The 17,710-nt window shown below is 32.9% G+C and overlaps 1 protein-coding gene across 2 annotated transcripts in view; it reads right to left on the bottom strand.

The window, feature by feature from the left end:
- LOC120426070 (RYamide receptor-like) overlaps positions 1 to 17,180 on the bottom strand; it is a 347,566-nt gene extending 330,386 nt beyond the window's left edge. For both annotated transcript variants that reach the window (XM_052706153.1, XM_052706152.1), the window contains exon 1: positions 17,112 to 17,180. The gene's annotated coding sequence lies outside the window, so the exon portion shown is untranslated. The remainder of the gene's footprint in view (positions 1 to 17,111) is intronic.
- Positions 17,181 to 17,710: the final 530 nt, after the last annotated feature.

The raw sequence follows: 17,710 nt of genomic DNA, 5'->3' as shown, positions 1-17,710 counted from the left end.
ATTCCCTGGTTCGATTTTTTTAAGGCAAAAATAAGTAACTGTGCCATTTTGAGCCAAATTTGTTAAGGTTCATGTCAAGGGATCGGATAGATCGTTGAAGTCTGTATGATGTTGGCAGCAGGTACCGTTGTCTCTTGTAGGAAATTCAATTCCCTACAACTTTGTCGAAGGGATCACAAAGATCCATCTGAGCAATTCTCCATGAAATTTGCCGATTTCAACCCCCTTAAATTTTTGTATTATTTTATTTTGTTCAAACTTTGTGGGAGCCAGGCCCGTAGCCAGGGAGGTGGGCTTCGAAAAAAATCGAAATTTCATACAAAACAAAATGTGATCTAACTTTTTTTGTGTAAAATTGAATTTGCAATCGATTCCAGATTTTTTGATAAAGGGCTCCGTTTTCAAGATATAGCAATCGAAAGTTTGATTTTAGCGAAATATTTACAGTTTTTTGATTTTTCAAAATAGTGACCATTTCTGATAATATTTTTTTTAAATGTTCAGAAAATTTGCTATAAAATTGTCCAAGAAACATTGAAGATTGGACCTCTGGTTACTGAGATACAGCGGCTCAAACAAAAAGAAACAGGAAAATGAAGTTTTCTAAGTCTTACCCAAAAAACCCACTATTTTCTAATGTCGATATCTCAGCAACTCATGGTCCGATTTTCAATGTTAAAACATAAAACATTCGTAAAATTTTTCGATCTTTTCTAAAAAAATATTTTCAAAATGTTTGAATCAAGACAAACATTTCAAAAGGGCCAAACATTCAAAAATACGCCCTTTTCAAATGTTAGTCTTAGTCTTAGTTAGTTTGTATGAAATTTCGACTATTTTCAAAAAAAATAAAAAATCATAACATGGCGGCAGATTTTTTGACCATACTTCTCTATAGCTCAAAAGTTGCGGATTTTGTCCCCTAAAACATATCATAATAACTCGAAAATCAAAAGATACGTATTTTGGGAAATTGAGTTTTTGTGAAAAAAAGTTAATAAAAAATCGGCAAACTTTTTTTTCCGTGTACCTATTTTTTTCTTTATAGTCCTTAACAATATCTACAATTTTGCCGAAGACACCAAATTGATCAGAAAATTCACTCAAAAAATACAGCTGTTTGAATACTATTTTTGTATGGACATCTGCCAAAATTGTATGGAGTGAACCAATGACACAAAATAGCTTCTTTGGTCATAGGGAAGGCCCCCACAAAGTTTGAGCCAAATTAAACATTACAAATAAAATCCATTTCCTGTTTTAGCAGAGAATTGCTCTCTAGTTTTTCCAGGCAGATTTTGGAAGGAGGGGGGGGCGAAATTAACTTTGAAAAATATTTGCAACGGCTCAGGAAACAAAAAAAATTTTGTATTTATGTTGGAAAATATCTAAAAACTGTAGAAAAACATATTTTAAGATTTAAAGAGTACGACCTTTGAAAAAAGGGTTCAATCGAGTTTTTAACCCTTTTAAAATGTATGTTGCGATTTAAAAATTCTGTTTAAACTAAGTTTTTCTGATAAAATGTTAATAAAACATTTTTTTGTCCTTATTTTTTTTAAATGGTCCTAATCATAACCTACAACTTAGCCGAAAACACCAAACCGATCAGAAAATTCCTTTTCTAGATGTAGATTTTCAAATATTTGCACAGCACTTTACTATGGACAACCCCCAAATCCAAATTACCCTTGTTTATTGCAATTTTAAAATGATTCTAAAGTAAAAAGTTTAAATTTTCTATTTTTTCACTTTGTTGATCGGATTGCTGGATTTTGAGGCACCGTAAACCGGGGTGACTTTGATAGGATTTCAATTTGTTTTTAGAATATTTTCCAACAGGTAAGGTTTTTCTCAAGATTATTATTTTTAAAACATGTACTGGGGTAAACCACACAAAGTCCATGCACTATTTCGGAAAAAAAGTTTTTTCAATAATGGTTAGGAAAATAGTTACGTTAAAAATTCTTAGTTTTAATTCCGGGGTGACTTTGATAGTCATAGTTTTTCTTGTTAAAATCATATTTAAGATGTTCAAACTTTATTTGTACGCTAAATGTACCATCACTAAAGTAGCTGATATAGTTTTTAAGAACAAAAATCAATGTTTATGTTTAGTTAACGAAGTTTATAAGCTTTTTAACAAATTAAAAATAAACTTTAGGTAAAATTGTTTAAAAAGTCGGAATTTTATCTAAGATTTGTTAAAACTAGTTTTGTTTATAAAATTATCAATTTATATTTATATCGATTTATACTGAATTCGAAGCACGAATCACAAGTTTTCACAATTACATGAATTTTATTTAACTGAAATTGCCTGTAAATTTGGAGATTTTTTTTAATTGTGTTTCAAAAACACATATTATTTATTATTTACAAACTTATTTAACCTTCTCCTAGTGAAAAATTGTCCAAAGAATCCGAAAATGCATTCCGTTTTCCGATTCAAAATCATGATCATTGAAAAAATCATGACACTTTGAGAAGTTTTAAATAATGACTTTCATCAACATTTTCTTAACTATAAATAACTAACTTTTTAAACTTTTCGAAATTTTATGAAAATTTCTTTTTGAGGTACTTTGAACGCTTCTCTACCACGGTCTGTATGATTCTAAACCATTCCGTACGTTTTTTAATAGTACTCTTCATTTTGCTGAAAAATCGCAAACCTATCAAAGTCACCCCGGCTATCAAAGTCACCCCGTTTTACGGTACTTAATTTGGAAACCAAAATGTATTACAAAATTTGTTGTGCTACTATAATAATAATATAAATATAATTGCAAAGTATAAAAATGCTGGGTATTTACGTCCATAGCCGATCTGCGATCGAAAAACAAAAAATATATATAAAAAGCTTAAAAATATTGATTTCATTAAGAGTGTATAAATAAACGTAACACAATGTATTCAGAATAGTTTACAGTCGATTTTACGATCAATTACACTTTTTTTTAAAATGAAAATTCAGTTAAATTCAGTAATTATTCTTGCCCCCTAATGTTTTAAAGAATGGGGAGGGCAAAATCATTTGAATTTCGAAATACCTAATATAAATGCACAACTTTATAATTTGGCAGATTTGTTTATAAAAATGCCCAAATCGACTCATATTTAAGGTGAAGACTCGTTAAGTGGGTGCTGTATGTATGACGGATGTCAATTTTTTTAAATATAATTTCATTAAAAAAAACTAAAAAAGCATCCCATTGGGTTTCTTTAAAAAAAACAGCAATTGATTATTAAGATTTCAACAGTTCATACTAAAGAAAGAAATATGATTTGCATTTGGATTGGACAAACACATCCCGGGCAGACGGTAATAACAAAATCAATAATATTTCAATAACAAATCCTGTTAAAATAACAAAAAGTGTTATTATTTTATCCTGAAGTTCAACTTCAAGAAGAACAAATAATAACAGTTTCTGATAAAATAACAAAATTTGGTATTGAAGTGATATTATATTGAAAATGTTTAATAACACGCTAATAAGAGGAAATGTTATAAATTTCAAAAAATCTCCTAATAACAAAATTTGTTATTCGTTCGGTATACTGACTTAGGAATAAAATTACCATAAATCGCACAAATGGAAAAGTTTCTAAGTGTCCATAACACAATCTGTTATTATTTTTTCTTTTGTTAAATATGTTTAGATCTTTGGGATAATTTTGTCTAATTTCGTCGGGGTCATTATCTTGGCCATGAAATGGGGTCCTTAAGCTAAAATTATTTTATAAAGTTGAAATTTTGAAAGCTGATTTTTTTTAATTATTTGATATACTCCCTAAGGGACTTTGCTAAAATTGGCTAGAACTATGGGATAATTATGACCAATTTCGTCGGGGTCATTATTTTGGCCATGAAATGGGGTCCTTAAGCTAAAATTATTCTGAAAAGTTGAAATTTTGAAAGTTGATTTTTTTAATTATTTGATATACCCCCTAAAGGACTTTGTTTAAAATGGTTAGAACTATGGGATAATTTTGACCAATTTCGTCAGGGTCATTATTTTGGCTATGAAATGGGGTCCTTAAGCTAAAATTATTCTAAAAAGTTGAAATTTTGAAAGTTGATTTTTTTAATTATTTGATATACCCCCTAAAGGACTTTGTTTAAAATGGTTAGAACTTTGGGATAATTTTGACCAATTTCGTCTGGGTCATTATTTTGACCATGAAATGGTGCCCTTAAGCTAAAATTATTCTAAAAAGTTGAAATTTTGAAAGTTGAAATTTTTAATTATTTGATATACCCCCTAAAGGACTTTGTTTAAAATGGTTAGAACTTTGGGATAATTTTGACCAATTTCGTCTGGGTCATTATTTTGACCATGAAATGGTGCCCTTAAGTTAAAATTATTCTAAAAAGTTGAAATTTTAAAAGTTGATTTTTCTAATTATTTGATATACCCCCTAAAGGACTTTGTTTAAAATGGTTAGAACTATGGGATAATTTTGACTAATTTCGTCGGGGTCATTATTTTGGCCATGAAATGGATCCCTTAAGCTAAAATTATTCTGAAAAGTTGAAATTTTGAAAGTTGATTTTTTTAATTATTTGATATACCCCCTAAGGGACTTTGCTAAAATTGGCTAGAACTATGGGATAATTTTGACCAATTTCGTCGGGGTCATTATTTTGGCCATGAAATGGTGCCCTTAAGCTAAAATTATTCTGAAAAGTTGTAATTTTGAAAGTTGATTTTTTTAATTATTTGATATACCCCCTAAGGGATTTTACTAAAATTGGCTAGAACTATGAAATAATTTTGACCAATTTCATCGGGGTCATTTATTTCACCATGAAATGGGGTTTCAAGCTAAAATTAATCCGATAAAATTAACTTTTGAGAGTTATTTTTTTTAAATTTTGTTATATTCCCTAACGGAATTGATTTATTTATTGAGAATTTTTGAAGTGTGAATAACAAAAACTGTTATTATTTTCACAGAGCCAGGAAGTCGGAGCTGACGTTGTAGTTCGAGCTGCAAATTTTCAGCAACTTTTACTTGGAGTCGGAGTCTCTGAAGTCGGGTATTTTTGGAGAGCTGAAGTCGTCGTTGACGTCATATCCTGCATCCAGAGTCGGAGTTGTCTTCAAGTATGGATTCAAAGTCGCTTGGAGGTACCCAACTCTGCAGCCCTGACTAGTACAGAGGAGTTATGCCAACTGCAGGTTTATTTGCAAATTACAAGTAAACCAAAACAATAACTTTTTTTGTTATGGAGACATACCAGTTCAATAACATTTTTTGTTATTATGCTGCTCCACCTCTCCGCACAAAATAACAAATCTTGTTATTCCTTCATGATTCCTTCTGTGTTATTGGTTTGTTATTGCAATAACAACATAATAACAGTTTAAGTTATTCTTCGAACAAATCTTTGTTATTGATTTTTGTTATTTTAACAACTAATCCGATCATCTCAATAACATATTTCGATCTTCTCACAATATCAAAAACTGACCTTCCCAAGTTATTTCCGTCTGCTCGGGATCTCTCTTCGTAATCCAAATATTTCATCGAGAAATTTCATCAGATTTGATGTCAAAAAATGACACTTTCCATGATTTTTCAAATACTGGCTTGCTCTTTTTTTTTCCTATTGGGCTTTTTATTACTTTATCTCTGCTGTGCACAGCTGTAATCGTGCCTCAAATTACTGCTTAGTCAACATTAGATGCCCGGTAGAAACCCACACTTTTTCGCTTATTACGAGAACAGTCGAAGTACGTTTGAAATTTAAATTATCCCAGGATCATAGGAAACATAATGAGTCAACCTTAGCGCTTTAAAAAACAATGTTTTATTTTATACCATTTCAACAAGTCCTTAATTAAAGTGAAAAAAAAACCTAAAACAAGCTTGATTCGGTCATGAACTGCATGTTTTTCATTCTATAGGGGTAGGCAATCCACTTGTATCGCGCGCGCTAAGTATCATTGTCGATGCCATCAACGATAGCCCGTTGATTGTTTTGAGCATTGTACATTGCAGTACTTGCAAGTGTAGCAAAAGTTACACAGGTTCAGAATCGTGTTGATTTTGTGCACCGTGCCGTGAACAATTTAATGATTATCTCGCATAATTACGTGCTTGAATGTGTACCCTTTGGTGAGTGAATTGAGCCCAAGTATCGTGTCCTTTGTAAACAGCAGAGATTTTACAACTTTAATGTTTTGTTAGAAAATTTTTCTTCTTCTTTTACTGATCCGCTGAAAACTTTTTCAAGCTGTTTTAAATTTTCCTCAAGTCAAAGTTGGGCTGTTTGTGTTTTGTTTCCAGCTTTGACGGGATTCCTTCTCGTTCTGAAGAGAAAATAAAGAACGAAAATTCTCCTCCTTTAGTCATAATCCTGGGACTTAACGGTTACAATAAAATCTTACGACTTCTGAGTTTGAGCAGAAATTATGCAGACTTTGCACAGAGCTGTTGTTCATCGTCTGGGGGTCGGCCCGATAACGGCATCTTTATTGATTCCAATCACCAGTCATCATAACCGTAAAGTGTCCTTGGAGGAGGGACAAGCATCTCGTTCCGGAGTGGGATAATCAACAATTCGAGGCAAGCTCGTTCCACTAAAGTTCTATAATTCCAAGCAGGGTCGTTCTCGTCGATGTTTACTTCTGCCCAGCCAGTAATCCTCAAAAGGAAATAATAAGTTTAAAGAGATTTGAGTTAGGTATAAGCGGTTTGCTACAAATAGAAAATAATCTTTAATTCATATTTAGTAGTTTTTAAAACTCTTGGCTGAGTTCATTTATTTTGAGTTATTGATGTAATTTGGTTCAAAATTGTTTGTTCTCTCAGAAAAATCAAAAATATCCAGTACTGTGTTCTGGAAATTGTCCCGCCCGTGTGGATCAATTGGACCGCGCACTGGACTCACAGAGGTCGCCGGTTCGAATCCCGCGGCGGGCGCTCTAAAATTCTTTGTGTAAATATGGGTATTCGGCGCCGTCGCTCCGTGCCATACTCTCATACACTTAGGAGCCCAGGGCGGCGAAGTCCATGTAGATAAAAAGGAAGACACTAGTGGTTGGTACTAGCAATGGTGGCCGACAGCTATAAAGTCAACTTCGTTTTTCGTGTTTTAGAAATCTGGAGTAAATCCAGTTTTTTCGCAAAAACCTCACACATGGCCTTATGTGTAGGACAAACCTGTCAAGCGTTTTTTATATCTCAATGCAATAAAAAATAAATTGACAAGACAACATTAAACCATAAATCAACTATGGTCTCCTTGGAACGAGCTTTCTCAAAAAAGATTAAAAAATCATAATGAACCCCTTATGATCGTACACCGTTACATTGTACTGATAGAAATATGCTTTATCATTTTGAACAATAATATAAGACATTTAAGCGTTATTTCAGGACTACATTCTTCATTTTGAATTTTTCAATTTTTCTTAGACTATGTAAAGGCCTTCACCACACAGTAAAAAAAATCATGGTTATATTACATCTGGGAAAGAGTACATCTTTTATGTCAGAAAAATGTGTAATTTTACCTCTGAAAATGAATAATTTTACCACTTTGGTGTAATGTCACTTTTCCAATTTAAATTGAGGTAAAATAGCACCATAAAAAAGGTAATATTCAAACTACTCAAAATAACACCTTTCAAATTTACAGCAAAAAAATTTACTGTGCATGACCAAAAAATCAATTTTTCGTAGGTGGTTCGTGCATACAACTTTCCATACAAATTTGGTAGCTGTCCATACAAAAATGGCAACTCAAAATTCTAGAATAAGTATCTTGCGGATTTTCAAAAAAAAATTATCTTCAGCAATGTTCTAGGTGAGGACAATTGGGTAATAAAATTAAACTTAAATTTTTGATATTATTGCCCACAACGATAAAGCTTATGTTTCTGAGTTCAATGACCCTTTGTACGACCCAAAACGGGGTTTAAATGAATTTTTAAATCAATTTTGAAAAATTAACTTCGTAGCCCTTCTTGACAGAAAAGGTCCTACTTTACAGCTCGTTCCAAGGGGACCATAGTTAATTCATCGAAAAAATGTTGGCTTGTAATTTTTTATTTTTTATGTTTTGCGTTAAGATGAAAAAAAACGAGAAATGGTTTTTAGTCATGTTTTTAACCGTTGTACATAAAAATTTGCATAGGGCTTTAGGACCCTATTCGGATAAAAATAGGCACACTTAAAAAGAAAGACATTTTTTTATTTCACTTTTTAACATAAAAAACTAAATTTTTGGAAATTGAAATTTTTGGTACCAAAAAATACAAATTTCGAGCAAATTGACACTATTTTCAATATTTTCAAAAAATCCTTTCAATTGAAATTTTGAAAAATCACTTCGTTTTAAAATGCAAAATCGGATTATAAATCAAAAAGTACTTTACAGTAATTTTGATAATGTGCACTGTGTTCGAGTTAAATCAACCTAAAGGTTGATTTTGTGTGAAATTTAGGAACCCTTTGTTTTCATTTTTTGCAATGCTACTTGTTCAAGCTTGAAAACATTGTCTCTGATGGCTTACAAAGAGAAAAAGAAATGGGAATCATGTGGTTTCTTCAAGGTTTTTCGATAACCACCCAAACTGTATTCAACTTTCAAGGTTTTTTGATAACCACCCAAACTGTAATCAACTTTCAAATATCAAAATTTAAGACGTTTTCAAATGTTACTCTTGAATATAATATAAATTTTAATCATTTTAACGAAAAAAAAACTAAACATTAAAATTATCAAAAATTCTAAAGACCCAAACATACATGTATGATTTTGTAGCAATGCAGAAATAAACATTTAAAATGGTTTTTAGTTAACAAGACTATAAAATTTTTAAGTTTTCTAAAAAATAATGGCCCCTGTTTTTTCGGACCAACTTTGAAAAATATTTGGTTCTATCAAATTCAAAAGTCAATTTAAATGTTCTAATGTAGTTTTAAAACTAGCTCAAAGAATCAAAAAATATAAAACCCAGAGAGCTTTCTCCTTTTAAAAAAAACATATTTTTTAACATTCCAGTAAAACATTCAAAAATCGTTTGATTTTTGTTTCTATATGTTTTAAGCTGACAAATAAAACGAACTTTTAAGCTGAGTAAAAGAAGGCAATTTTTTTGAAAAAAAAAATTTGATATTAAATAATTAACTGATTTTCTCTCTTAAATCATTTCATTAAATCTGCAATTATAAACCTTGGGATTTATTAATGGTTTGCAATTTTCTGTAACGTCAGTGGGGGTGACATTGGATCTGGGGGTGAGATTGGGTCAAAGTAATTTTTTACGGATTTTACCATTTTTCAGGTTCTTTTCAATGAAACTAAATTCTGTTAAAAGGGTTGTGTAGGGGACATCTTAAGATGACTTCGCTGAAAAAATCTCGTTCCTTGAACAAATCCTGTTATTTTGGCAGCTGTCTAAACTGCCGCTCAAAGCTAGTCCGTCCCATATGTAATTTCGTCAATTTTGAGGTAATGATGCAGTTTGGTTCGAAATCATGTAAACTATCAGAAAAACCAATAAAATTGAGTACTTTGTTCTAGAAAACCGGAGAAAATCCACTTTTTCGTGAAATTCTAACATATGGGACGGACTCGATTAGAGCGGCAGTAAAGTTGAGGCACGTTTTTGGCCAAAAATGACCTCTTGAAAAATATTTTTTCTAATATTTTTGTTGGAATTGCTCGAAAACTACCCAAATGTGTGAAAATCTCCACTTCAAACATTGTAGCGTGTCAATGTTATTCCCTCGAACAAGAAACACTGTTGGATGACTTGTTTTTACCATATCGTTGTATTTGAGCATCATTTTAGTTTCATTTGTCCCAATGTCAACCCCTCTAAGGGGTGAGATTGGGTCAATTTTCAAATTATTGGCATTTAAGGTAGTGTTTATCAAAATCCACCATATTTTGGGACAATGTTAGTAAACTATCTAAGAACAAATCTACGTTGAAAGATTTTCGATGTTATTTAAATTGTTTTTGTTATTAAGAAATTACGAGAACTAAAAACATTTTTTTCGGAATTGATGATAACAGACGTTTGGGTTCGTTTAAATATATTTTGAATTTGTATGAAAATCGCAAAAACTTTTTCAAAAAAAAATTTTTTTTGTTTCGTTAATTCTTAGATATTTAGGAAAAACTTGATTGCAAAACAACTGGAAAGTCGTGTGAGGCATTCAGATTTGCCACCATACTTTTTCAAGTTCAAGGCTACCAACGCGCAAACCACCACCCTTGAACTACTTTTTCACAACCACTGCATGACAGACCCCAATTCAATTTAGTACACCCAAATCAAACGGAGTCCCACGTGGCGCTCAAAGAATTGTGCACGAGATTTAATCGAAGGAAAAGATGAAAAAACTGTGTCCCCCCGCCAGCCCTGTCGCAAATGGGCTCGCCCGTACTCGATGGGCCACTTAATGTCCTCGTGGTACAAAAGGTCAATTATTTTGCCAAAGGGGCCGCCGCCCACCGGGAAAAAGGGTCTTAATCGAGCAGGGATCGATTTGCCATAACACACAGTCCGTTATTTCTTTAGCGGGGGGAGCCACATCAAAGCACGGACAGGAAATCGAATCAGCGCATTTTGGAGGGCAGATTTATCACTTGGAGAGGGTCTATTTTTGGACGGTCATCACCGGGAGTTTGAAGAAAAACTGTGACGTCTCGGTTGTATAGAATGAGGAAGGATTTTTTTTTTCTTCTGGGAAAGTTTTCCAAGGAAAGTCGGGTTTTGGGATTAGAAAGTCAATAAGCAAACCATCCATTAAAAGGGCCATTGAATTTGGCAGGCAAACTGATTACATCATTGCAAAAAAGGGGTTTGATAAACCCTTTTAGCTCTTCCATGGTCAAAATGAAAATGGCTTTGATGTTTTATTCACGTGATGGTGAATGGTTTAAAATGGAATAAGAATTACATGATATTAGGTCATACCCATACATAGTAAAAACCAAAGATTTGCCATCACTTATAGAGAAATCATAGTTGTAATTGATGAGTGATCCTTAGCTAAATTCTAGTTCAATTTTGTGACAAAAGATTGCCCCTTGCCCCTGTCATGTACCTTCAGTATTGTTATTTTTGCTTGACAAGGGTAAACTGCTGACTAAATAAAAATTGTGGAAAACCAAGCACATCAAGTTATAATTGGTTTCCAGCGAAAAACTAATTATCACTATTACTCAAAATGTCAATCACACCAAACTGCTTGGGAGTGAAATGTGATACATGCTGTCGGTTTTGTATCTCGGTACATCATGCAACTAGTTTGCGAGAGCCAGATATTCGTTTATTTATCGTGTTATCTCGTTGCTCTTTTGAAATTATCAAAAAATGTTTTTTAATTAGGCAATTTATGTCGTTTGCTATTTTTTATTTTTTTATCACGAAACAAATGCTTTTGAATGTGGGCTGTCGAGTGATTGGTTCTGGTTTAAAATAATTTTCAGTCTAAAATCATACAATAAAGGATGATTAAAAAGTCACGTAATACACCTCACCGGGAACTGCACCCAACAGTTGTTGTGTGCAGTTGTCTAGCTTACCCAACAATTCAAAAAAAAACGTCCACATCTGTCCTGCCAGCAGTCAATTAACTTCTGTCCAGGAGTTATGAGTTCCATTTTACCAACTCTGCAACAGTGTATCCAATTTCCTCTTTGTCTTTTTTTTTTCTTTTTTGTTGCTTCCATTTTCGTTTGGAGAGACCGTGTCACACACTTGTCCCAAGTGTCACCAGATCACACACATACACAACACACACAAAAAGGTGTCACTTCCGGAATGCACACAGCGTGTGACACTCAGTGGGATGCAACTTGATTCAAGGGGAAAAGCACTCATTTTAAGTAGTGTTTCTTTTTTGATAGTTTTTCATGGTAAAAAATAGTACACATTGTGCACTTGAAGTTCTTCCCAACTCTTATAATTGTTTTATTTGTTGAATACTTATAACAGCTTCTGAAGGAACACACTTGCTGTCTATTACATTAGGGGCTAAACACAAACCATGTGGACTCCTTTTTGTTTTTTTTTAAATTGTAAAAAAAATGAATAGAAGTATGGACGATGAAAAACTATTTCATTAAGCATTTCAAAAGCTCTAAAACTCGCAGAATCGTTCTAAAACATTCTTCGTTAAAAATCCACAGAAGTAAGTGGATTTACCCTATGCGTGAATGCAAAAAAAAGAAACTATTCCACTTCCATTTGGCCGGTTTAATCTGTCCTAGGTTGACCTATACGAACGAGCGTTGGTAGCATATGGACCTATATTTATTGGCCCATGGCCCAGCTGGGACCGTGTCAAGGAGTGGTGAAATTAATAAGGTTAGAAGAAAATAAATCACTGTCGAATTTCGATGGTATGACCCATTTATATCTTTTGGCTTTGAGGAGGTCAAATTACTATATAATTTAGGGATCATTATTACGTATTACGTAACATTGCTTGTATTTTCAGAACCCTCCCGTCTTTTCCATGTAGCCAAATTGTTGTCACTTTTCATATGCAAGAAGTTTCAATCTTGTCGTGCTATCTTGACAAACCCTGAAAATTGCTGTAAGTGCGACAACTGGCCAAAGGAATTTCAGGTCAGAACGCGTTTGACACAGGAACCTACCGTAAACAATTGTAATTAAAACTCTGGGACTCGGCAACCATATTCATCCAAACTTCGGGAGAATACACAGAATGGTCAACCAAACAAAACGTGTCTGTTATTGCTTACATTGTGAATTGTCGTTATTGTGAACGTCAAAAAGCAACGTGCGACACGATAGTATGATAGCGTCGATATAGTTTCAATCAGATTTTTTAAGTTCATAGTTTTAGACGGTTTTTTTAGAGGGGAAAAAATTTCACCTTTTAAAAAAATAGGGTTGAAAATTTATCACCATTTTCAACAACACCGAAAAGTAAAAATACAGCAATTCCATTTGGCCATAAGGGTGACCTACGTCGTGTTTGGGTGGTCCAAAAATTATAATTTTTGTTGATATTCGCAAAAACCACATTTTTCAAAAAATCATAACAATTCATTTCATTTCATTTCATTTATTTGGTTGCTTTAACAAATACATTGGTGCAGTTGTTATCCTGAGCTGAGATATGGACTACCTTTCAACAGCTGATTTCTAGAGTTTTTTTTGATTAGGTCCTATAAACATATGAAAGACAATAGCTTATAGGTCCTTTTCAAAAAAAACTCTGGATTTGTTCTTAATGGGGAGAGAGTTTACTCTTACGAAGGAGAACGAATTGGACAGAGAAGCAAAAAAATTGCAAAAATAACCTTCGAAATAGCTAATAATCATAACAATTCAAAAAGGCGTAAAATTGAATGTTTGGCCCATTTAAAATGTTAGCCTTGAATTAAAAAATTTAGAAATGATTGGAAAATTTCACGAATGTTTTGAGTTTTAAAATTGAAATCGGACCATTAGTTGCTTAGATATCGACATTAGAAAATGCTGGGTTGTTTGGGTGGGACTGAGAAAACTTCATTTTTTCTGTTTTTTTTCTTTAAGCATCTATATTTCAGCAACCAGAGGTTCAATCTTCAATGTCTCTTTGACAATTTCATAGCAAATTTTTTGAACTTTTCAAAAAAAAATTTTTAGGAAATGATCACTTATCACTATTTTAAAAAATAAAAAAACTGCAAATATTTTGCTAAAATCAAACTTTCGTGGCTATATCTTGAAAACAGAGCCCTTTATCAAAAAATCTGTTCAGTACTTTTCGGTTGCAAATTTGATTTTACATAAAAAAATTAGGTCAAAATTATTTTTGTGTAAAATTTAGATTTTTTTCAAAAATCTATATTTTTTCAAAAATTTATAGCTAGGCGGCAGATTTTTTCACCATGCTTCTCTACGGCTCAAAAGTTGCGGGTTTTTATCCCCTAAAACATATAAAAAATCACGAAAATCACAAAATACTTATTTTGGGAAATTTAGTTTTTGTGAAAAAAAGTTAATTAAAAAGCCGTCAAATTTGTTTGTCGTTTACCTATTTTTTTCTCAATAGACTTTGGGGAAGACACCAAATTGATCAGAAAATTCACTCAAAAGTTACAGCTGTTTGAATATTTAGGTACCATTTTTGTATGGACAGCTGCCAAAATTGTATGGAGACTTGTATGGGAGAACCAATGTCACAAAATAGTTTCTTTGGTCATAGGGAAGGCCCTCACAAAGTTTGAGCCAAATCAAAAAAAGGCAAAAATAAAAATGGTCGAAATCGGCCGATTTCGTAGAGCTCATTTTAACGTTTCATTCGACCCCGTTGGTTTGACACCAACTGTTGTCAAACGAACGGGATCACTTTTTAGTTTGACACCCCTTTTACACGGAGTTCACACTTACTACCAAACGTTTGTTTTGATAATGTGCGTGAGCGCCGTGTAAAAAACTTCAAAGTTTATGTCGCCCTTTTCATACACAGAAAAAAAAATGATGGTAATATTCATCAGGAAATGGTGCCAGATTTTGTGGCAAAATAAATGATTAATTTTACCTCTGAAAATGATGAATATTCATCAGTTTTTGATGAATATTCATTCAGGTTCACATTTTTACACATTTTTTAAGTAATATTACACAAAAAAAGAAGTAATATTCAACCTACCAAATTTTCAACATTCCAAAATTCAACTTTTTTTTTGCTGTGTAATCGACCCGAAATATATGAGGATTTTATTTTCTGAAAGCTTCAAAATTTTAATGAATTCAGTTTGAAATGCATTTTCAGCATTGAGAATCACATTTACGTGTTTGGGTTTGCTGGTATATTGTTTGTTTTTGTACCGAAAAAAGATTATTTTTGCGAAAAAACTACTTAGATATTATGAAAATTATTGCAAACAACTGAACTATTGTGTATTATTTTTTTTAATCCATTTTTTTTTTCAATCAGATGTGAAATCCATGGATTGTATTTTTGTGCTCTTATGCATGTTTGCTGTTTTTTATAAGCCCTTTGCATTTTGCAAAATAAAATATAAAAATGTAAATAATAAGCCACAGTTTTTACATTTCATTGGAGCAGTACTCTACGGAATCGGTCTTTTTTCTTTAATTTTAATTTTTGTATTTTTTAATCCAGCTGAAACTTTTTTGGTGCCTTCGGTATGCCCAAAGAAGCCATTTTGCATCATTAGTTCGTTCATATAATTTTCCATACAAATTTGGCAGCTGTCCATACAAAAATGATATGTGAAAATTCAAAAATCTGTATCTTTTGAAGGATTTTTTTTAATCGATTTGGTGTCTTCGGCAAAGTTGTAGGTATGGGTATGGACTACACTGAAAAAAAATGATACACGGTAAAACAAAATCGGTGATTTTTAATTTCACTTTTTGTCACTAAAACTTGATTTGCAAAAAAACACTATTTTGATATTTTTTATTTTTTGATATGTTTTAGAGGACATCAAATGCCAACTTTTCAGAAATTTCCAGAATGGGCAAAAAATCTTTGACCAAGTTATGATTTATTGAATCAATAAAGATTTTTTTTTAAAATAGAAATATTGGTCGCAAAAATTTTTCAACTTCATTTTTCGATGTAAAATCGAATTTGCAATCAAAAAGTACTTTAGTGAAATTTTGATAAAGTGCACCGTTTTCAAGTTAAATCCATTTTTTGGTAACTTTTTTGAAAATGGTAGCAATTTTTCATTTTTTTTTTAATTCGTGCGCATGTTTGCCCAGTTTTTAAAAAAATATTTTTAAAAAGCTGAGAATATTCTCTATATTTTGCTTTTTTGAACTTTGTTGATACGACCCTTAGTTGCTGAGATATTGCCATGCAAAGGTTTAAAAACAAGAAAATTGATGTTTTCTAAGTCTCACCCTGGGTGCTGAATAGTGGTTCGCAAAACGGCCTCAATTTTGAACTGTCAAAGTGGAACCAATTTACTGTTCCCCAAAAGAAGAGAGTATTGTTATCGATCATAATTTTTTTTTTTTGCGACAGTGACAAATTGTGATTATTGGGAACCTGGAGTTGAAGTCAAGAAATCTTAAGAAAGTTGAAGGCGAGATTGTCATTTTTTTTAATTATAAATGGAAGTTGTTTATGGAGTCGATGCGGTTGTATCTACCCAGAAGCTGTCTTAATTGTTTGATTCCGTTTGAAAACCTACTGGTTTAGTGAAAATCTTTTCTGTTTTTTTTTTGGATCAGCTTCGCTAGAATTAGCGATGTTTTTTCGCTGGACCAGGAAGACCTGCAGGATGCCAAAATCAGCCAGGAAATTTATCTGCGACAACGCAGATTGACATTCTCGCCGCAGTTCGTCGTCACCCGTAAAAAATAAAAACATGTTCTAACCAATCGAAACTTGAAAACACACACAATTTTACAGCAAAAAAAGTCAAAAACTATAATTTATATATATATACAAAATTGTATATATATAAAACATATACAACTGATTTTAAAACAGCTCATTTACCAGTAAGAAAAAAGTCACGCTTGTGCTTGAACAGCCTCCTATTTGTAGATGTAAACAAAGTGGGATCATTCGAAAATCACGTCACGCATTCTCTCTATTCATCACCCAGGTCTCACCCAAACAACCCACCATTTTCTAATGTCGATATCTCAGCAACTAATGGTCCGATTTACAATGTTAAAGTATGAAACCTTCGTGAAATTTTTCGATCTTTTCGAAAAAAATATTTTAAAAATTTTCAAACCAAGACTAACATTTCAAAAGGGCGTAATATTGAATGTTTGCCACCCCCCCACAAAGTTATTTTGAGAAACTTTAGTTTGGCTAATATCTTGATTTGAATTATTTGTTATTTTTTAAATTTATTTTTAGTTATGTTTACATTCTCTGACTGACATAGCCAGCAAACTTTTCAATCAATCATTTTGTTTTTTTATAGTTTTTTTTTCTTTTTCCAGTCAATGTTCAAATTATTGGTTATTTTCGACATTCTATGCAGTCAAATTCATTTTTATTATTTGTTTTTAATAATTGGAAATTTAGTCTCACACTTCAAACTGAACAAAGTTCTCAAATAATTTCAAATAAATACACAACAATCACTGTTGATCATTTGACTCCTGACACCAGCTTACCTGTTTACACCCGGTTTTGATAGGAAAGTGGCAATCGTGATTCAGTGGGAACCCAACTGTGCCAGATATGGATTCTGTAGAGATGTCGGTTAGCATCTCTATTTGCTGGGCAAAATATGTGACCTTATCTTGTTGATGTGCCTTGGCGAGGAGAGGGAGAGAAGGACAGATATTGACAGGAGGCGAACGTGGTTCGAGAACGCGGACGAAACGAGGACGCTGGACAAGATCCGAAGGGACCAGGAATCGGCGTTACCGGAATGGAGGTCAGCGGGCGGTCGGGAGGATGGCTATCGCAGCAACCCTGCTGCGTCCGGTACGTCGAGGACTCTACATCTGGCGACGAGGAGTAAGTGGTAAGCAGAGTGAAAAGTGGAAGTTTGTTTTTCTTTTTCTGCTGCGGTGTAGCCACACTGAGCTTTGGCGGAGGAACGTTGTTCGGCGGGTTGGGGGGATTTTCGGTTTTGCTGCTGGAGTGTGGAGATTCCCGCCTATTTCAGGATTTTTCAGGCCTACTTAAGTTTTATATTGGATTGGTTTGTTTTTGATTTCGTGGAGTGAGTGAGAGCTCATTTGGAGGAATTGACGGAATGTTTAGA

This window comes from Culex pipiens, chromosome 1 (assembly GCF_016801865.2).
Source record: "Culex pipiens pallens isolate TS chromosome 1, TS_CPP_V2, whole genome shotgun sequence".
Taxonomy (NCBI): Eukaryota; Metazoa; Arthropoda; class Insecta; order Diptera; family Culicidae; genus Culex; species Culex pipiens.
The sequence above is the reverse complement of the archived record's forward strand: the minus strand, read 5'-3'. Positions and strand labels throughout refer to the sequence as shown.